The sequence below is a fragment of the Manis javanica genome, chromosome 15 (genome assembly GCF_040802235.1).
Source record: "Manis javanica isolate MJ-LG chromosome 15, MJ_LKY, whole genome shotgun sequence".
Lineage (NCBI taxonomy): Eukaryota > Metazoa > Chordata > Mammalia > Pholidota > Manidae > Manis > Manis javanica.
In genome coordinates, this window is record NC_133170.1 from 10872768 (window position 1) to 10885508 (window position 12741).

Consider the following 12741-nt stretch of genomic DNA (forward strand, 5'->3'; position numbering starts at 1 on the left):
TACATGGAAACATGGTATATGTATGACCATATTACATATACCAATGAGAAAGATATAAATAGAACTGTACATATGTGAAATATATACAGATCCTGTCCATAGAAAACATGGCCAGTAATCACATATTATTTTAATTTACATTTATTTTATTTTAACTATACATTTAAATTTGGTCAAAGTGCCCAACATTTGTTGGATAAAGTTGGTATTTTTTACTTGGACATATAGGATGTTAATTCAAAAGATGACCCCTTAGTAAAGACAGACAATAAAATAGAATCTAGGTGTTTAAACAAATGTCATTCACATAATTCTGCACCACAAAAAGCCCAACTTAGTTCTTTTCTATAATTTAGTTCTTTTATATAATTTAAAGAAAATTTATTTTTCCTGAATAATTGCATTTCATTTCATCAGATCAAAAATAATTGTTTAATACTTTCCAAAGCGTACAAGGCAAGTGCTCAAACTGCACAAAATGTTTCCCAATTTTCAGTCTAAAGAACTATTTATAACATCAGGCCCAGCATTTCTAAACCTGGATATGCCACCCTGGCCCCAGTCCCCTGGGAAACAATAGCCTGATGCAGAGTCAGCTTGCCACCACTAGGGCCCAGGAGGGCGAGAGGGAGGGCATGGAGGAGGGGACAGGGAGGAAGGACGAGCAGGCACGGGGCGGGGCACTGTAGCTGGCCTGGGTCCCGGGAGTCCTCATCGGTTACTTAGCCACCCAGATGTCTCTGAAAAGGCCCTAGGGAAGCACTGAGCCTCCAGAGAGGTGGCCGATGGGAGGATGAGGGGTTTCCGTCTAGGCTCTCCTCTGTCCCCTGTCCCTGGCACTGCGCAGTGCAGCCCCTCCCCAGCATCTCAGGTCGCGTTCCCAGCCCTTAGGGCAGCAGCTGGGGAAGCCGGCTGCCCTGTCCCCTAGTGTGCACTTCCTCTGACCCCAGGAATGGCAACAGCAGTCAGAGCGTCTGTGAGACCTGTGGTCACACAGGGATATGTGAGGAGCCCCACCTAGGACAGGCTGGTCGCAGGCGGTGGCGATGGCCCGGATGCCTCACTGAACAAGGGGACAGGGCCTGAGGGTCAAGCAGGTGACATGAATCAGGGACATGCAAGTGAAAACAGAACATCCCACCAGGCCAGGCCATAGTGTCCTCAATTCCTGTAGCCCCTAAGATTGAAACTCCCACTCCTAATATGACGGTCTCGTAGAAACTGCTTGGATTAAGCTGACCTTTGCCTGCCCAGTGCCACTTGGCAAGTCACCTTCTCTAGAATTTCTCACTAGAATTTTACTTTGTCAACCTTCTATAATTTTCCCTTATTAAATTCCTCTTCAGATATTAAAAGAGTGACGTGGTGCCACTGAAACCATTGAAATAATGCAAAAAAAAGGAAAATTAATAAGCTCGCCTCCCTACTGCAGTCCCCTTCATTGTCATACTTGATCATTTCATCTGGCCTACATGCATGTTTTGTGAGCCTGGAGACAGCTGTCTGAGCCTTCTACTGTTTTTTCCTTATTCACAAGGAATCACACACATAGTTAACTTTACAAGTTGGTTTCCTTACTTAATTATACATCTGAGGTAAATAGAATGGCCCCCTCATTCAAAGACAGCTTTCAAATGAATCCTGAGGCACTCTTTTTGGGCAACTGCAATTTTTCTTTTTCTATGTAAAATTATTTGCTCTAGCCCATGAACATTGTCTTTCAATTCTCTTCCTAAGATAAAACAGAAGCAATATTACAATAGCCAAGATATGGAAGCAACCTAAATGTCCATCAGTAGATGAATGGATAAAGAAGATGTGGTACATATACACAATGGAATATTACTCAGCTATAAGAAAAAAAACAGATCCTACCATTTGCAACAACATGGATGGAGCTAGAGGGTATTATGCTCAGTGAAATAAGCCAGGCGGAGAAAGACACGTACCAAATGATTTCACTCATATGTGGAGTATAAGAACAAAAGAAAACTGAAGGAACAAAACAGCAGCAGAAGCACAGAACCCAAGAAGGGACTAGCAGTTACCAAAGGGAAAGGGACTGGGGAGGACGGGTGGGAAGGGAGGGATAAGGGCGGGAAAAAAGAAAGGGGGCATTACGATGAACATGTATAGTGGGGGGTCACGGGGAGGGCTGTGCAACACAGAGAAGACAAGTAGTGATTTTACAGCATCTTACTATGCTGATGGACAGTGACTGTGAACGGGTATGTGGGGCGGACTTGGTGAAGAGGGGAGCCTAGTAAACATAATGTCCTTCATGTAATTGTAGATTAATGATACCAAAATAAAATTAATAATAAAAAAAATAGAAGCAATAGAGCACAGTACTTAAGCTTGCAGCCTCTGATGTCAGAATGCTTGTGTATAGTTCCTGACTCCCCCACTCAGTAGCCGTGTGACCTGGGACAAGTTACCTAAGGTTGCGAAAGCACAGACAGGTTATCTGTAAGAGGAATTGCAGTACCTACTCCCTGGGTGATCCTGGGAGAATTAAATGAATTAATACAACTAAGGCACTCAAGACAGTGCCCAACACAAAGAGACACTCGGCAAGTATTAACTATTACTATTGTTATAATTGTTAGCATCTCATAATGTCTGCGTAAACTGAAGCACCTCCATTTAACAGAGAAACAAAATATGAATTGAACGCTACCACGTGTCCCATGCTAAGTACATAAGGACAACCAAGGCAGGTCTCTGCTGCAGAAGATTGGTGACAATGAATATAGGGACTGGTAAATTACACCATCATGTGATAGAGGATCTAATAACAATAAAAAACAGCCGCTCTGGGGCTCAGCGATGCAAGCGAGTAACAGTGCCTCTAGAAAACTTCGGGTCTGAGATGAGTCTTAAAAGATGAGTTTGCAACTCAAAGTAGTGGCATTAGAGTGGCTGTTCCAAGTCAGGGGAGCAGTATGTGCAAAAATGAAGATATTCCTGTAAGCACCTGACACGCAGTTTCCATGGGGAGATAGCAAGATATCACAGTTTTCTTCCCATTTTCCAAAATGTCGTTTCTCAGCAGTTCAAGCCAGAGCATTTGGTCATCTGCCAAGCACTTTGCAAAATGTTTTGGTTCCAGGGACTCATCACCACCGGAGATTAATCAACTACTGTGATTCACTGAAACCCTCCTGGAATTGCATCTCTGCAAAGCACCTATCTCTGCACGAAGCATGCCTTCAAGGGCGTGTCTAAATGCTCTTGCTAAGGACTGGACAGTCACCAAGGATGATTGTCCCACTTACTAGATTCTATGCTCCAACACTAATTTCTGCACTGCCTGGGAACTTGGCAGGGAGTAAGATATTGACACTGAGCCTGAGTAAAAGGTATAGATGAGCAAAAGCCAAACGAGGCAAGAAGTGCCATATCGCTGTCATTTGATGGGAGCCCAACAAAGTGCTATAAAGCGAGCCCAGCGATGGCCCAATTTTAACAGCCAAAGACGCACAAATTATTATTAACGCTGATGATTCCTTTCTGTTTCCATGACTGCACAGAGTCAGAAGGGATAGAGAATTTGAGAAAAGCCTGTTCTTCTAAACCATCTATTTTGTTTGATCATTTAAAAACAGACTTTCTCAGTTTTTGGAGTATATGGACCAAATCACTGTTAAACAGTGATATGAAAATATCATTATAAGGCTTATAAGAAAATACCAAGGAATGAGAAGATATTGTATATATATATAATCTAAAATTGAAGGCTCAGAAAACATTCAAAACAAGAGAAGCTTATTACATCATTGTTTTAATGATAGCATGAAAATTGGAAACAACCTAAATGAAACAGTTGAAACAATTGAATTAGATCTACGTATGTTAACATGGATCAACCTCAAAAATGTGATACTGAGGAAAAAAATGCAAGATGGGGAATATGGACATATGATGCTGTTTTTGAAATGCATAAAACATTATATATAAAATGTGGATTGGAAGTATGTAAACAAATCCAGTACTGTGGCTGCTCTGGCAAGGGAGAAGGGAATAAATAGGAAGTGGGGTTTGGGGGTGGGTACGTGTGTGTGCATGCAGGGGGGGATGTAAGAAAGATTAAAATATTTAGCTTTATGTTTAAAAGAAGGCAAAACAGAATGTTGACATAACTTCTGTACTTCTTTCATTTTTAAATAAAATATGTAATTTTTTCTGCTTTACAAAAATTACTTTGTATCTTCCATTTTCTTCACTAGCAGAGATATAAGTTGATCCTGTATTTGAACTTCAGACATAGACTCTGATTACTTTTTAAATCAGAGTTCATCCGTAAAGCAGGAACTGCGTACCTCAAGCAGAAAAGGATTATGCCTAGAATTAGATGCTCTCAAAACCACCGAAGATCTTGGAGCAAACACTGCAGGGGGTGAGGGCCCACTAGCTGTCGGTATTTAGCTGTAGTTGGGCCCAGAGAATCAGGAGGCTTGTGCTGCTCCCCAGTGGCCCAGAAACTGCAGGAAACCACTGGTGCCTGAAGAACTTTCCTTTACCTTCTAAATCTCACATGATTGCATCTCATTACCATTGCTTAAATATATCCAAACTCTGGTGGAAAGTGGGTCTAAGATATGGAATGATTTTATACATTTCAGCCTGTTGCTGTTATTATTAATTTTCATCCTCAAATCTTCCTTTTACGGACCCATCAGAGAGCCTTTGTTTTAAAGTCTGTTTTGCCTGAGCACTGTTATCCCAGCTGTTTTTAATTTTCATGTGCATAGAATATCTTTTTCCAAACCTTCAGTTTCACTCTGTGTGTGTCTTTAGGTCGGAAGTGAGTCCCTTATAGACAGCAAATAGCTGGGTCTTGTTTTTTGATCCATTCAGTCACCCTATATTCTTTGATTGGAGCATTTAATCCGTTTACATTTAGAGTAATTATTGACAGATATGTACTTATTGCCATCTTGTTAAATGTTTTCTGGTTAGTTTTGTAGTTCTTCACTGATCTTTTCTTCTTCAATTGCTCTCTCCCCTTGTGCATGATGGCTTTCTTTAGCCTTATTCTTAGACTCCGTTCTCATTTTTTGTATTTATTATAGTTTTTGGCTTGTGTTTACTATGAGGATCATATATGGCATCCTACATAGATAGCAGTCTGTGTTGATGGTCACTTAAGTTCAAACTCATTCTAACAGCACTACATTTGTATTCCCCCTACCCACATTTTATGAGTATATCTTATACCTTTTTTAGTGATTCCCTTAACTAGTATTTTAGGTAAATTGATTTACTGCTTTGATCTTTTAACCTTCATACTAGCTTTTAAGTCATTGATCTGCTACCTTTACTATATGTTTTCCTTTACCAGTGAATTTTTCTTTACTATCATAATTTTCTTGCTTCTAGTTATGGCCTTCTCTTTTCCTCTTCAAGAAGTCCCTCCAACATTTCTTATAAGGCTGGTTTAGTTATGGTTAACTCCTTTAACTTATATTTATTTGGGAAACTCTTTCTCTCCCCTTCAATTTTCAGTCATAACCTTGCTGGATAGAGTATTCCTGCTTGTAGGGTTTTCCTTTCAGTACTTCAGATATATCAAGTCACCCTTTCTGTCCTGTAAAGTTTCTGCTGCAAAATCAGCTGAGAGCTTTATGTGGTTGCCTTTGTGCATCGATTGGTGCTTTTCTCTTGCCACTTTTAAGATTCTCCCTATCTTAATCTTTAATCTTAATTATTATGGATCTTGGTGTGGAGCTCTGTGGGTTCATCTTATTTAAAGCTCTCTGTGCTTCCTGGACTTCTTTCCTTCTCCAGATTAGGAAAGTTTTCTAACTTTATTCAAATAAGTTCTCCATCCATTTCTCTTTCTTCTTCTTCTTCCAAAACTCCCATAATCTGAAATGTTAGGATATGTTGGGCGGTGCCCTAGAGGTCCCTTAACCTACCCTCCCTTTTAAAAATCCCTCTTTTCTTCTTCTGTTCAGTTTAAGTGTTTTCCATTACTCTGTCTTCCAGATCACTGATTCGTGCCTCTGCACCCTCTAATCGGCTGTTGATTCCCTCTAGTGTACCTTTCATTTATTTTATTATTTAACACTGATTGGTTCTTTTAAAAATTTTCTTTCTCTTTGTTGAAATCTTCCCTGAGTTCTTCCACTCTTCTTTCAAGTTCAGTAAGTATCTTTAGAACCATTACTTTGAACTCTTCATCAGGTAAAAGCTTAATACTGTTTCATTTAGTTCTTTTTCTGAAGTTTTATCTTGTTCTTTCATTTCATATGGAATATATGTAACACATCTGACACATTCTCCTCACCTCACTTGACTTTCTGTGTTTCTGTGAAGGAGATGAGACAGCTACCTCTCCCAGTCGTTAAAGAGTAGACATTCCCTGGGTAGACTGTGTGCGCCTGGAGGCTTTGGCTGTGTGGGGCCAGCTGAGCACGGGCTTGGGGGACCCTGGCGTGCGTCAGCCCAGGAGGTGCTCCAGGGGACAGCTGGGAGCCAAAGACACACGGACCGTGTGTACAAGGAGCGTGAACAATGGCATTCACCGGCACCTTGGACCCCAGAAAGGGCTCTAGCACACCCCCAGCCATTCGTCAGGTGCTCGTTTTGTGATGTGGCTTCTGTCATTTACAGTCCTGTTGCCTTTTAAGCTGCAGGGTTTTGTCTGAGCTCCTCAGCAAGCAGATTTGCATGTGATTTCCCTCCTGACTGTAGGTCAGTTCACTGGGGGTTGAGTCCCCATCCTTACCATGTTTCCATCTCTCCTGCCGTTTTTTTATGTAGTGTCTCTATCCCTCATTGTGTAGAAGCTGTTCATTCATGAGGAATGGCTCTGTATATAGGTGTAGATTCAATGTGTATAGGGGAGGAAGTGAGTTCAAACTCTTTCTATGCTGCCATCTAGGACCTTCTCCCAAGGGTTGAAAATTGATTAAGCTGAGACTACAGGGGCACATCTGAGTTTAATGTACTGAGTTTACCCACTCAACAGAACATGTTACTTTTAGACCACACAAAGGACTCCTTCAACTCAGAGAAGATGTGTGTCCATTTACTCTGGAAATTAGTAGAAATTCCAAAAGATCCACTGGAGACCACATCGATTTTTTTAGTTCCGAAGAAATGTTATACCATGTGTCTTAACCAAATTAACATATATGACACATTTTCCTGCAACATCCATATTTCACAGGTTTTACTTTAACCTTTGTAGTTAAACCCATGTAAAAATATGAATGCAAGACAGTGATATCCAATGAATCTACCCCATGGAGAAAATACTTCTGTTTTTATGACCTCTCTCTGGATAGCTACAAGTTTCTCAGTTGTTGAACTTCCTTAAAATATAAAATACTTCTGAAGTGGCATCTTTATATGCTGCAAAATGATTCATTAATGTTATGGGTATAGCAACTTGCCCCGTAAGTTAGATAAAAGAATATATTATAAATAAACAATAAATATTATCATGCTAGTTCTGTTTATTCTCTCTTATAATTACCATGTTCCTTTTTTAAAAAAGGCATGACTTAAACTAGATTTATTCCAAATATTCAGTTAAATGTGTGTTTCTTCTACAGGGAATAATAAATTAATGAAATTTAGTACTGTAGTCTTTTGTCAAATGTTCTGGAAAATTATTATAAAATAATGCATAAATGACCTTTCAGGATGATATAAGAAGCAGACACTGGGAGGTAGAATAATGTAGTGCCAATTCGTGCAAAATATACTCCACATTACTCCAGTTCTGCGGACTGTTAATAGATATTATTTGCTGAGATGGGGGAAAGCCCTTACCTCAAATAAGTTTAGAAACATTGTATTAAACAAGTGCTTCACTGTAGGACGTCTAATATGTTGACAGATATCATGAATCTTAAAAAGGGAGATAGCCTATTGAATTTCTTAGATTGACTTGGTCACAGAACACGTATTTTTCTGAGTCACCTCACAGCCCTGCCTTTATAATAGAGTAAAGGGGCAGATTGGGGACGGGAGGTGGCACATGTTCGGGAGGCATGGAAAGTTCAACTTGCGCTGCAATTCTGACTCTGTTGCTTACAAAGAGAATGATGTTAGGCAAGTGGTCCTCTCTAGGCTTCATCTTCATCTGTAAAATAAAGATGAAAATATCCAATTTGCCTGGTTTTCCTAAGGATAGAAAATAATTCAGGTTAGGTGAGTTCTGTTTGAGGCTATGGCATGAAAGGCAGTGATGCAAAGAAATCTAAAAGAATTAAATTCCATCCGGGGATGATGAGCCTTTTGCTCCCCAGTAGCATGTGCTGAGCTTGGGACAGACCAACGAATGAGCTTTCCAGAAGGAAGAGAACTCTTCTTCTGAGGGAAAGGAGAGCTTAACAGAGTCTGCAATAGCCACGTGAGCATGAGTGACCTCTTGGACTTCAGAGGAACCCCCCAAAAGAATAAGCAGGCCTCCCTGCCAATCGGTCCTCACCCACAAGCTCTTGATGAATGACGGGCAGTTTGTGAAGCCGGGCCCTTTGTTGGAAAGGCAGAGAGAGATCTCCAAGGTGTCCTAGTGATTCAACCCCGAAGTCAGACAGAGGGGATACCTGTACTAACCACAGGACAGAATCTCATTCTCAGTGCATTTGAACCCAGACCGGAACCAAGCCAACCTAGAGCTGTGACCAGTTCCCATCCCATTTCGATTCCTGATGGAACCAAGCTGAATAACCTCAACATTGATGCTGGGTAGAGAAGAAAACACCCTCTACCTGGAGAGAAATATACCTGGGTCAATATTTTTTTATACAATGTCCAGCATAAAATTTAAAAAACTAAAAATAAATAAAGGACATACAAAGAAGCAGGAAAATGTGACTTGTAAACAAGAAAAGAATAGAAGAGATATATAGATGATCCAAGGTTAGAATTAACAGACATACCAAAATAACTATTATAAATATGTTAAATACAATAGAGGAACAAAATGGATGGACAAACTGGATGAAAACATGAAGAATTTTAGCAGAGAAGTGGAATATTTAAAAAGAATTAAATGAACTATCTAGAAATATACAGTATAGGGAATCAAGATTTCATGGAATGGGTGAGAATTCAAAGACAGCTCAAAATAAATTGTTCAAACTGAAGCACAGATAGGAAAAGGGATTTTTTTAAAAGACACTCTCAAATGTCTAACATATGTGTAATTGGAGTCCTAGAAAAAGAGGAAAGAATGAGGAAAAGGGATATTTGAAGAGATAATGTCTATGAATTTTCCCAAACTGATAAAAGACATCACAGACACAAGAAGCTCAGTGAACCCCAAATAAGATAAATACAAAGAAAACACTCTTAAGAATATCATAGTGAGCTACTTAACACTAAAGATAAAAGAAAAAAATTAAAGTAACCAAAGAAAAAAGACATATCTCTGAGGGAACAGTGGTATGAATAGTGAAGGCCAAAAGACAATTAAATTACCTTTTTAAAGTGCTGGGGAAAAAAAAACAAAAAGAAAAACTGCCAACCTAGAATTCTTTACCCAGTGGAAATATTTCTCAGAAGTGAAGGTGAAATACATTTTCATACAAACCAAAGCTGAAGGAATTTTTCACTAGCAGATCTGCAATACAGAAATTTCTGGAAGAAGTTCTCAGGATGAAAGGACATAATCCCAAATGGGAGTGTGGAATTTTTTTTAAAAGAATGAGCTCCAGAAAGGGTAAACACCTGGATAAATCTGAAAGACTAATTCTTTTAAAACTTTTTAGAAGGACTAATGACTACTTAAAACAATAAAAATAATAATATCATGTAGTGAGTTTATAATATAGGTAGAAATAAAAAATGACAAGAGCAAAAAGGGTCATCATAAGGGAAATTTTAGAGATTTTTTTACATAGTTCATGAAGTGGTTCATAGGTTCATAAGTGTTCATTGAACTCAAAGACTATAGTAAGTTAAAGATGCATATTATCGTGTCTACAGAAACGGTTTTCAAAATACAGTCCTGAGACGAGCAACATCTGGAAACTTGTTAGAAATGCAAAGTCTTGGTTCCTATCCCAGACCTACTATGTCAGAAATTTCAGAGCCTGAGCCCAGCAATCTGTGTTTTTAAAAGCCTTCCAGATCATTCTAATGCAGAGTAAACTTGAGCACCTCTATACTAGACTTGGGAAGATAGTAGAAAAGGAAATATTCTCCATGGAAATGCTATGATGTTATAACTGGTCATTCACTTTGAGTGGAAGAAGTGACTCAAGGTGAGAACACGTATACATCCCTGGGCAACAGCCAGTAGCCTGATTGCCTGTAACAGGAAGGAAACAAACTAGAAGATGGGAGAGAAAGAGGTCTGCAAATAGACATACGGGTGACAGCATGAAGTGTGAAGGTTCGTGTATTACTTGACCAGAGAGCATCTACTATGGGGAAAGCCCTGAGCAGCCAAGGAGGCAAAATGACCAGCCACTTGATGTTAGCCAGTCTTTGTCATTGGTCACTCAGAGCAGCCATGATGGACGCATGAGCAGAGTGGACAGACATGGCGGCAAAAACAGAAGCTGTGTTATGAGCCCAAGAGCATGGACCCCACTGACCAATGCCAATCTAGCCACTATGCCTTTGAATGTCCACCTAGTAAGCAACAGAGACCAATGCTGAAACCCCAGTATGGCTTTATTCCTTGAGAAAACCAACCAGCCACTTAATAGTAAGTTAACTGCTTGGAGCCCCTCCATTGGGGAAGAGCCAACCACTCATCCTCACAGGGATAGACAGACATTCCAGGTGGGCGTTTACCCTTCCTGCCTGCAGAGTCTCAGCGAGCACCACATCAAGGGCTTATGGAGCACCCCAACCACTGGCCTGGAAACCCACACACCAGGCATCCGACCAGGAGACCTGCTCCACCGTGAAGGTGCGGTGGGAGTGAGCCTGTGACCGTGGGGACCCTTGATGACAGGGTGCACCGGCCAGGGGGCACTGGCTTCACAGAATGCTAGAATGGCCTACTCTTAGTAACGAAAGACCTGTGGTCATTTTTACTCATTCAAATGGCATATTTTGCCCTGGAAATGCAAGGAGCAGAGACTACTGAGATGCAGAGACACAAGAATGCAGTCCTGATAAGAGAAGCAAAGCAACTGCAAGAGTGTGTCCTGAAAGAGCTCTAGTTCCCAGGGCTAGAAACTAGCTACGGCCCATTGGACATCTCTGTGTCCTCATGATAAACTCCCCTCGCTCCCCCTTTTTTTTTCTGCATAAGGATTCCTGATTTGGTTTCTATTACTTGCAACTAAAGGATTTTGTCTAATCCTATAAATTCCAAAGAGGCAATCTTTTCTCTTCAAGTGAAGAACTTCCAATAAATAATATACTTATCCCCAAATGGAAAGAAATTCTCTCATAATTTTTATATTTAGACAGCCCCTCATCAGTGTGTAAAAAAAGACTTCATCTGTTGTAAATAGGCCCAGCAACACTGCCAGATCTTCTGACAAATTATCAAGAAAGCTATGATTTGGAAAATAGCATTTGTTTTGCTTTGTGGGCAATAAAAAATAATGAGTCCCCAAGTGTTCGATAACATTCCAGCAGAGGATGTGCAAGAATGTATAACATTACAGGAAAACGAATGGACAGATTCTAGATTTAGAATTTGCTAGAAATACAGAACAAAATTTTAGTGATTGAACTTTTATTAAAGTACGAAAAAAAGTCTAGAAGTTAAGAATTTGGGGTGTGAAATATAAGGACAAAAGAGCAAATGAAGTAGCCTTTGAATGTACCTTATTATTTACGGGCTGAAATGAAAATTGAAAAGACCTCAAAAAACAAATTGAGGCAGCTTTGTTTTCCTTTCTCTTGATTTCACTGCCAACAGTGCCCTCTAGTGGTAAGTTCAGTAGGCGCTGAAAAATGGAAAAAATGAAACAATCGAGCTGGCCTGTGAAACTCATTGGTAACTTTCATGCAAATATGAACTTTTACACTTCCAGTTGGTGACGAAATGTTCTATTTGGCAAGAAAATGAATCTTTGCAAAGTATTAAGTGTATACCTTAAAGCGCAGACATTTCAAGGCCAGTTTCCTCTGTGGTTTTCCTGGATGTATGCCAAGGATCACATCAAAATAGCCATCTGTAACGTCTTACGAGGGCATTCCTGGGTCACAACTTCCACTGTGCACCTTAAAAGAAAGTAAAATCGACTTTTATTGAGGATGAAATCAATCTTCCAGATACTTCCGCTTTTAAATCCAATCACCCTCCATAATTATAGTTCAGACAACAATAATGGCTCTTACTACCTCTTTCAAGATCTTACCTGAATTTTGAGCTCATCAACCAAAGTCGCTTCGCCTGAGAATTCTTCAAATTGCAGTTCTCACCCGGTGAGGTAAGCCAGTCAAAACAACAGTTACAGTTACAGGAATGCAATTTCTGCAGCCCTGGCTCAGCAGAGAGCTTCCCAAAGGAACTTCAGCTGCAGGAAATGGGGACAATGTATGCAGTGCACTCCCCTCTAATGAGAAGCAGCCATCGCTGGCTCTAGTCTCTGGCTCGGGATTTCTTTGTCTCTGCACATTGTTCTCCTTGTTCTGCCCTGGAAGCCTCTCTCACTCATGCTTTCTAACCAGCCTACCTTCTCTTCATTAACTGATTGTGTGTGTGATTTTGCGAGACACCTGGACTCTTTGGTGATAAGGTTATGTGCATGAGAATATTTGCTCTGAATGACTTTGGCTAAAGCATTAATCTACTACTCTCTTCGGAGA

General features: G+C 40.1%; 1 long non-coding RNA gene across 2 annotated transcripts; it reads right to left on the reverse strand.

The window, feature by feature from the left end:
* Positions 1 to 6816: 6816 nt before the first annotated feature.
* On the reverse strand, positions 6817 to 12460 carry LOC140846468 (uncharacterized). 2 transcript variants are annotated; one of them, XR_012125587.1, is made up of 3 exons: positions 12291 to 12460; positions 12025 to 12153; positions 6817 to 8139 (listed from the first exon to the last, which is right to left on the reverse strand). It is a non-coding gene; the product is annotated as an uncharacterized lncRNA (long non-coding RNA). The 2 variants fall into 2 exon arrangements; XR_012125586.1 differs by lacking the exon at positions 6817 to 8139 and adding an exon at positions 11715 to 11876.
* Between the last annotated feature and the right edge of the window lie 281 nt (positions 12461 to 12741).